This window comes from Miscanthus floridulus, chromosome 4 (genome assembly GCF_019320115.1).
Source record: "Miscanthus floridulus cultivar M001 chromosome 4, ASM1932011v1, whole genome shotgun sequence".
In the NCBI taxonomy this organism is placed as follows: Eukaryota; Viridiplantae; Streptophyta; class Magnoliopsida; order Poales; family Poaceae; genus Miscanthus; species Miscanthus floridulus.
The window spans coordinates 91884155-91891061 of NC_089583.1; the positions used below are offsets into that span (position 1 = coordinate 91884155).

Genomic DNA, 6907 nt, shown 5'->3' on the forward strand with positions numbered 1-6907 from the left:
GTTGGTGGGCCCTCGTCACACAGCGCCATAAATAGGAGGTGGGGGCCGGGGCGTCAAGCATGAGGTTCGCCTGAGCCGCCTAGCACCCCACCTACAGTCCTAAACCCTAACCGATCATAGACTGGGGCGCTGCCAGCGACGGGAAGCGCCACCACCGGCCAACGCCGCCACTGCACCGACGCCCTTCGACTCAGCACCGGCACCAGATCTTCTCCAGGCACATCGATGGCGAGCCCGTCTTCCTCGAAGGCGGCCGATGGTTTGCACCCCCTTCACCCCTCTCTCTCTCTCACTCTATTTATTAATCATGCACCGGTAGATGTTTTAGGACTCGCTGTTTACTCCAAATATATGTACACACGCTAGATCTATGGCTAATGATCCTGTTTTAGGTCTATCACTCTGTGCTTTACATTTAGTTTCCCATCTAAATCCCGTGCTTTTTCCTCCCAAATCTTCTCCACAATATGTTATTTACAACCATCTTCAAGCGCTTTACATTTAGTTTCCCATCTAAACCCTGCGCTTTTTCCTCCTAAATCTTCTCCACAATACGTTATTTAGGTGGTGTTTAAATCCAAGGAGCAAAGTTTAGGGATGTCACATCATGTGTCACATCGGTGTGTCTCATGAAAGTGTTCGGATAGTAATAATAAAAACAAATTATAAAAGTCCTCAGTAATCTACGAGACGAATTTATTAAGCCTAATTAATTCGTCATCAACACATGTTTACTGTAGCACCATGTTATCAAATCATGAACTAATTATGCTTAAAAAATTCATCTCACAAATTAGTTATAATCTATGTAATTAGTTATTTTTTAATCTATATTTAATACTTCGTACATACGATGTCATTGAGAGTAAATTTTAGGTTGATGAAATAAACAAGGCCCATTCAACCGCCCGACGGTGAAGCCAGGCAAGGACAGCAATGGTCTCCAAAGACGTGCCTTGCACCTGGAAAAGGCACGGAGAAATCGTCGAAGCTGCACGATATGTATGCAGCCGCCGCAGCGGGAAACGGCCTGTCTGTCTGTCTGTCACCTGCGCATCGCAATTCGCAAGCGAAGCAAGCGCGTTGGCGAAGGAGTGGCGGAATAAAAGAAGTGAGAAAAAAAAAAAAGCCAAGGCGTGGTGCGCGGGTAGTTATGTCTGGTAAGCGCGGGCACGCCACGGCACGCGTCCACGCCCGGCCCCGACGCCTGTCACGTCGCGTGGGCTCGGTGCCTTCGCGCCTCGGCCTGCCCCGCGTTCCTCGTCACTCTGGAACAGAACGGAACGAAACGCCCCTCTCCTCCCTCTGCTTCTGCTGCTTCTCCCCACGCCACCGAAGCAATCCAGGCCAGGACAGGGTGCCACAAAACCAAAACCAAACCCCACCACACCACTCCGCACGACGAGATCATTTCGCCAGCTCATCGCCACCGCCCTCCTCCGCTCCGCTCGGCTCCCGCGTCTCCTTGACCTCCTCCTCGTCGTCGGGTGGGTGGGTCCACCTCTCGCCGCGCCCCGCCGTCGACCCGCCTCAGGTGAGCCCCTCTAGGCCTCTACTCGCTCTTCTCTCCCATCGTCTCGCGCGGCGGGGTTGTTCCGCGGGGCATGCTCCGGCTGGCTGTGGTGTTGTGTGTGCCGATAGGTCTTGGCGCTTGGGCGCCGTGCTGGTGCCCGCTTGGGGTGGTGGCGGCGGCGGCCTGACGGATGGAAGCCGGTGCGGCGGGGTTGAAGGTGTTCTCCGATGCGATGTTCGAGGGTTTGGATGACTCAATTACGGCCCGATGCAGCTTTTTTCGCGTTGCTAGCTAGGTTCGCCGTCCGCGGCTTGGGTACGGGACGGGGACGGGGCTGCCGTGCTTGGCGCGCGCGGGGGTTGGTGAAAACGTCTGGTGCGGTGACTCTGTTTGTGGCGATTTGCGTCGCCATGGTGCTTCTGTCGATGACAGAGATACGGAAAGTATGATGTCAGCACTCTTGTCTTGACTTGTAAAATGCGGCCGTGCAATACATATAATATGATTGTACATGTGTATCTACCTTAGTTAATTATCCTTTGTACACGAATCTGTTTATTTGTTTGGACATGGAGTATAGTTTTTGCAGCTGGTCATAGTTATGTGATCACCATATATAACTTATAAGGAAACCAATGGTAGAGGGTTTTGATAGTAGTTCAACCAGATGCTGCCAGCCTAGAGCTCTTTTATTTTGGTCAGGCTTGGGAGTGCTATTTTCTCTTTTGAATGCTCCCATGTAATTGAAGTCACACTTTTAGTCGAAATTGGTGTATTGTGGCTAACTTGTTCTCTTTTGTTTGCATTGATGACATAGAGGCAAAGATAAGTCAGAGTGGTCGGTATGCGCCGGTGGTTTTGCTGCACGCAGTTCAAGTGCTTCATATCGTGAACATGAAAATGAACGTCCCATCAGTCCGGAGGAGAAAGAAGGTACCGCCTTCTTCCTTCTTAGTCCCTTTTTATCCTTCTCGCGTTAGATTGTTGATCTTCAAGGATCGATACAAGTCCTATGTTCTCAGAAGATTGAAAGGGTTTTGAAACTTCTGTGGAAACTGAATTTGCCATATTCATATATCATCACTCTTGGATTCATCAGAATCATGTTGGGTATTTTCAATAAATTTTGTACTAAAGTATTGGCACTTCACACTTCTTTTATTTCAAATAGTATCAGTGCTTGTGAGGCGAACTTCAGGATGTAGGATATGAAGTATCAGATTGTTCTCTGAACAATAAATCTTTCTCTACTAAGTTCAAATTTTTTATAGGAAAATGCATGGCATACACCTAATCTGACCTTTTAAAAGGCAACAAGTAAAAATATGGAACATTATGATTTTCTGTTTCAAGTGAAGACACTGGTAAGAAATTAACACTGTTCTCTTTGATGCAAAACAATGTATATAAGCAATTCAGATTGTTTTTGCCAATTGAATTCTGTCATAGACTAGTTCATTACTGGTAGGTGTAATATATTATTTCCATCGATTAGATTTTTTTAAAAGGATGTGTTATTGCTTTGCTGCTGGTCTGTTTGCCTGTTGTGCTTTGGCTGCTGACTAAAGTTATTTGTCATTACATGGCTATCACTATCAGGAAATGGTTTTGCTGTTAAAAGTGAACCCATCAGGGCACCACCTTCCATTGAAGTCCCTGAATTATCATTTGAAGAACTGAAAGAAAAGACTGACAATTTTGGGTCAAAGGCTTTGATTGGTGAGGGATCATATGGAAGAGTGTATTACTCTATTCTGGACAGTGAAAAACATGTTGCTGTTAAAAAGCTTGATGCTTCAACAGACCCTGAACTTGATAATGAGTTTTTGACACAGGTATGGTTCTATAGTTATGTTCACGTCTTACCAGTTGTTATATTCTGTACTGTTTGTCCATCCATATTAAGCTTTTGTTATTGACCGTATACTCTGTCCTCTCCTTCTGTGTAGGTATCCATTGCCTCAAAACTAAAACATGATAATTTTGTGGAGATGCTTGGATATTGTGTGGAAGGAAATCAGCGTCTAGTGGCCTATGAATTTGCTACAATGGGTTCTCTGCATGATATCTTGCATGGTATGAATGTTACTGTATCACAGTAAATGCACATAGGCCCTACTATATTACCTATATTGTTACTTCAAGATTTTAAAGTTCTTCGCCTGCTTCTTTCGTAGCACATCATGCTTGCAAAAATTCATTGCAATAATGATCTGAACTGTTTTGCTTGCACCTTTTGTTTTTCATACGAAAGGAAGAAAGGGTGTTCCAGGTGCACAGCCTGGTCCAGCACTTGATTGGATGCAGAGGGTTAAGATTGCTATTGATGCTGCTAAAGGGCTAGAGTATCTTCATGAAAAGGTGCAGCCTTCAATAGTTCCACCGGGACATACGGTCTAGCAATGTTCTTCTGTTTGAGGACTACAAAGCGAAAATTGCAGATTTCAATCTTTCAAATCAGTCTCCAGATATGGCTGCTCGTTTGCATTCTACTCGTGTCCTTGGAACCTTCGGCTACCATGCTCCCGAGTAATTATTCAACTCAAATTCTTGATCATGATTTGGGCTTCCTGCTTGATTATACCACACAATCAACTTAAACTAAATTTATCTTCGTTTAAAATGCAGGTATGCCATGACTGGCCAGCTAACTCAGAAAAGTGACGTATATAGCTTCGGAGTTGTTCTTTTAGAGCTTCTAACAGGAAGGAAACCAGTAGATCATACAATGCCTAGAGGTCAGCAGAGTCTGGTTACATGGGTAAGCATTTCATTCCCGACAAGCCTACTATTCAACTTAAGAATTGATTTCAAACTAAAGCTTAGTGGTACCATGCACTCCAACTGTTTGTTGATAATTGCTCTAAACAAAACAAGGAAAACATGTGTAAACAAATGGATAGCAAGAGGTTGGCTCATTAACTAGATTTTTTCAAAAGATATTTCAAAATCTCAGATATACTCGCACCTGTCTGTCAGAAACCAGTGTTGTTCATCCTAATAGGAAACGGCCACAATTCGGTGTTTATTTTAACCTGTGCTGTGGTCTATGATTGTAACAGGCTATTTTAATGTCATGCAATAGCAGTAGCTGCCCTTCTCATTTCATGCTGCTTTATATGGAGATATAACCACCAAATCATATTTAGCTTTTCTTTTGCTGTAATCAAGTCATCATTAACTTACTGGATTCATGGAAACAGTTTGGTCCAACTCATGTGATGTCTTTGCATGTTCATAGCATCTTGAAACTTTTGGTATGAAATTTGCATGCTAATGCATTGGGAGCTAAGCACTACTGTCCAGACTAATGACTACTTTATTGTATATTTTATCAATTTTTGTTCAGGCAACACCTCGATTGACTGAGGACACAGTGAAACAATGTGTTGATCCAAGATTAAAGGGAGAGTATCCTCCAAAGGGAGTTGCCAAGGTCTGGCTCCATTCCTTCTATATCCCTTGTGTGTGCATGCTTCCATGTGTTGGTTACTGTGATCTGCTAATACGTCCAGTAAGTAACATTGTTGTTTACACTAAAATGGTTCTCTTCTGTCTGTTGCAGCTTGCAGCTGTGGCGGCACTCTGTGTGCAATATGAATCTGAATTTAGACCCAGCATGAGCATCGTAGTTAAGGCACTCTCTCCCCTTCTTCAACATAAACCGCAACCACCACCAGCCACTACTACTGATGCAAGAGCACCTTCGGATGCCTGACTTTCTCAACGAGCTATGAATCATGAATGTAAAGAGAACCATTCCCCTTCGGTGCGTGCGCTGTTCTGAAGTGCTATCGTGTGCTTGTGAAGTGATCAGTGTCACACAAGTAGGCATTGTGGACTAATGCATATCTTCACCTTTACATAGGTTGGTAGAGACAGGAGGCTTCCCATTGTCATTACCGTGTGCTAAGCTGAGTCATGTGCTGCCTTCGTTGGCTGGGCGAGGTGTGCTTGTTGGTCAGCGCTCGTGATCACCTAATTACCGTGTTATGGTCAATACTAACATGCGAAGGTTCTAATTTTTTCATGGTTTGTTTTTTTTTTCCTTTTTTTTGTTTGCCTATCGTCTGATTTTGAGCTGTCCCCCTCCTTTGTACAATCACTCTTGGTTGCGAGGCTTTTCGTGTGCGTGTTTATGCGTGAGAATTGTGATGAGATTATGCGCATTGTTTTCTTTTCCCGGAAATACGCAGGAGAGCTTAGATTGTGCACTCATTCCTGAGAATTTTAATGAATTATGTGCATTTTCTTTTTTTGTGAGATCGAGTTACAGACGCTTACATACACGAGCGTATATTCATCCTCTATGAACACATGCACGCACACCCTATCTTATGAGCACCATCGAAGATTTGTTTGTTGAGTGAAGGGTAACGTTACTGAAAGATGCGTTGGTCAAACTTCAGCTATGAATCCGATCAATTTGTTCAAATTATATAGTAAAATATCAACCATAAGATATAAAAAAGTTATTGGAAAGTACTTCACAAGTAAAAGGAATTTTTTAAAAGACTCTTAGAGATGCTCTAACTCTACCGGACTGAGAAAATGCCCCCCCTCTCACTCTTTAGAGCATCTTCAAGAGTTCAAATAAGTTCATCTCTAACAATTTCTAATAATTCGCTCTTAAAATATAAAAAAACAAGAATTTCATAACATTTCTAAATTATCCTAACCACTTTTATATATTTTTTCTCTTTTTTACATTTACGTCAGGAACTCTTTCCAACTTTTTATTCTTTACCACGCCCTTCCAACCTTAAATTGACCGATGGATATCGTTGATATATCTACGCGACCGATCTGTTTTTCTAAGCGCTGAAAGATTGGGAGGTGGGATTAAGATTTATCGGAGATGAGTTTTTTCTATTCTTGTCAAAAATCTTATATTGAGAGGTTTTATTAGGAATTCTTAGAGATGCTCTTACCAAAAACTGTATTATAGGAAAATGTATTGAAAAATCATGATCTCCTCACTTTTCAACCCTTTAAAATTTGTCGGCTCTCTCTAAGTAAAAGACTCCATCGATTCCCTTAATCCCTTTCCTCTCCCACGGCATTTTCTTCCTCGCCACAACTTGATCCGCCGCCATCCGAGCTGGAGACCAGCCGGAGCAGCGCCATGTCGTCTGTCGCCCGCTGCTGCTCCGCTCGCTGGGCGCGGCCTCGTGGACCCTGTGTAGTGCGTTTCTCCAAGCAATGAGCATGACTCCGTCAGACCAAAAAAAAAAAAAGAAAAAAGAAAAGAGGAGCGACGACGGCTGTCACAACATGATTGAAGGACGAGCATGCGCTCATGGATTGATTACTGGGCGGTTTCTGTGCGTCCTTCCCGCTGACCGGAAGGGCATCTCTAGACTGATACGTACATACATACAGTCACAAGTTTCA

The 6907-nt window shown here is 43.6% G+C and overlaps 1 pseudogene; it reads left to right on the top strand.

The window, feature by feature from the left end:
* Positions 1-2357: 2357 nt before the first annotated feature.
* LOC136550012 (PTI1-like tyrosine-protein kinase 3) lies at positions 2358-5539 on the top strand (annotated as a pseudogene).
* The last annotated feature ends 1368 nt before the right edge of the window (positions 5540-6907 follow it).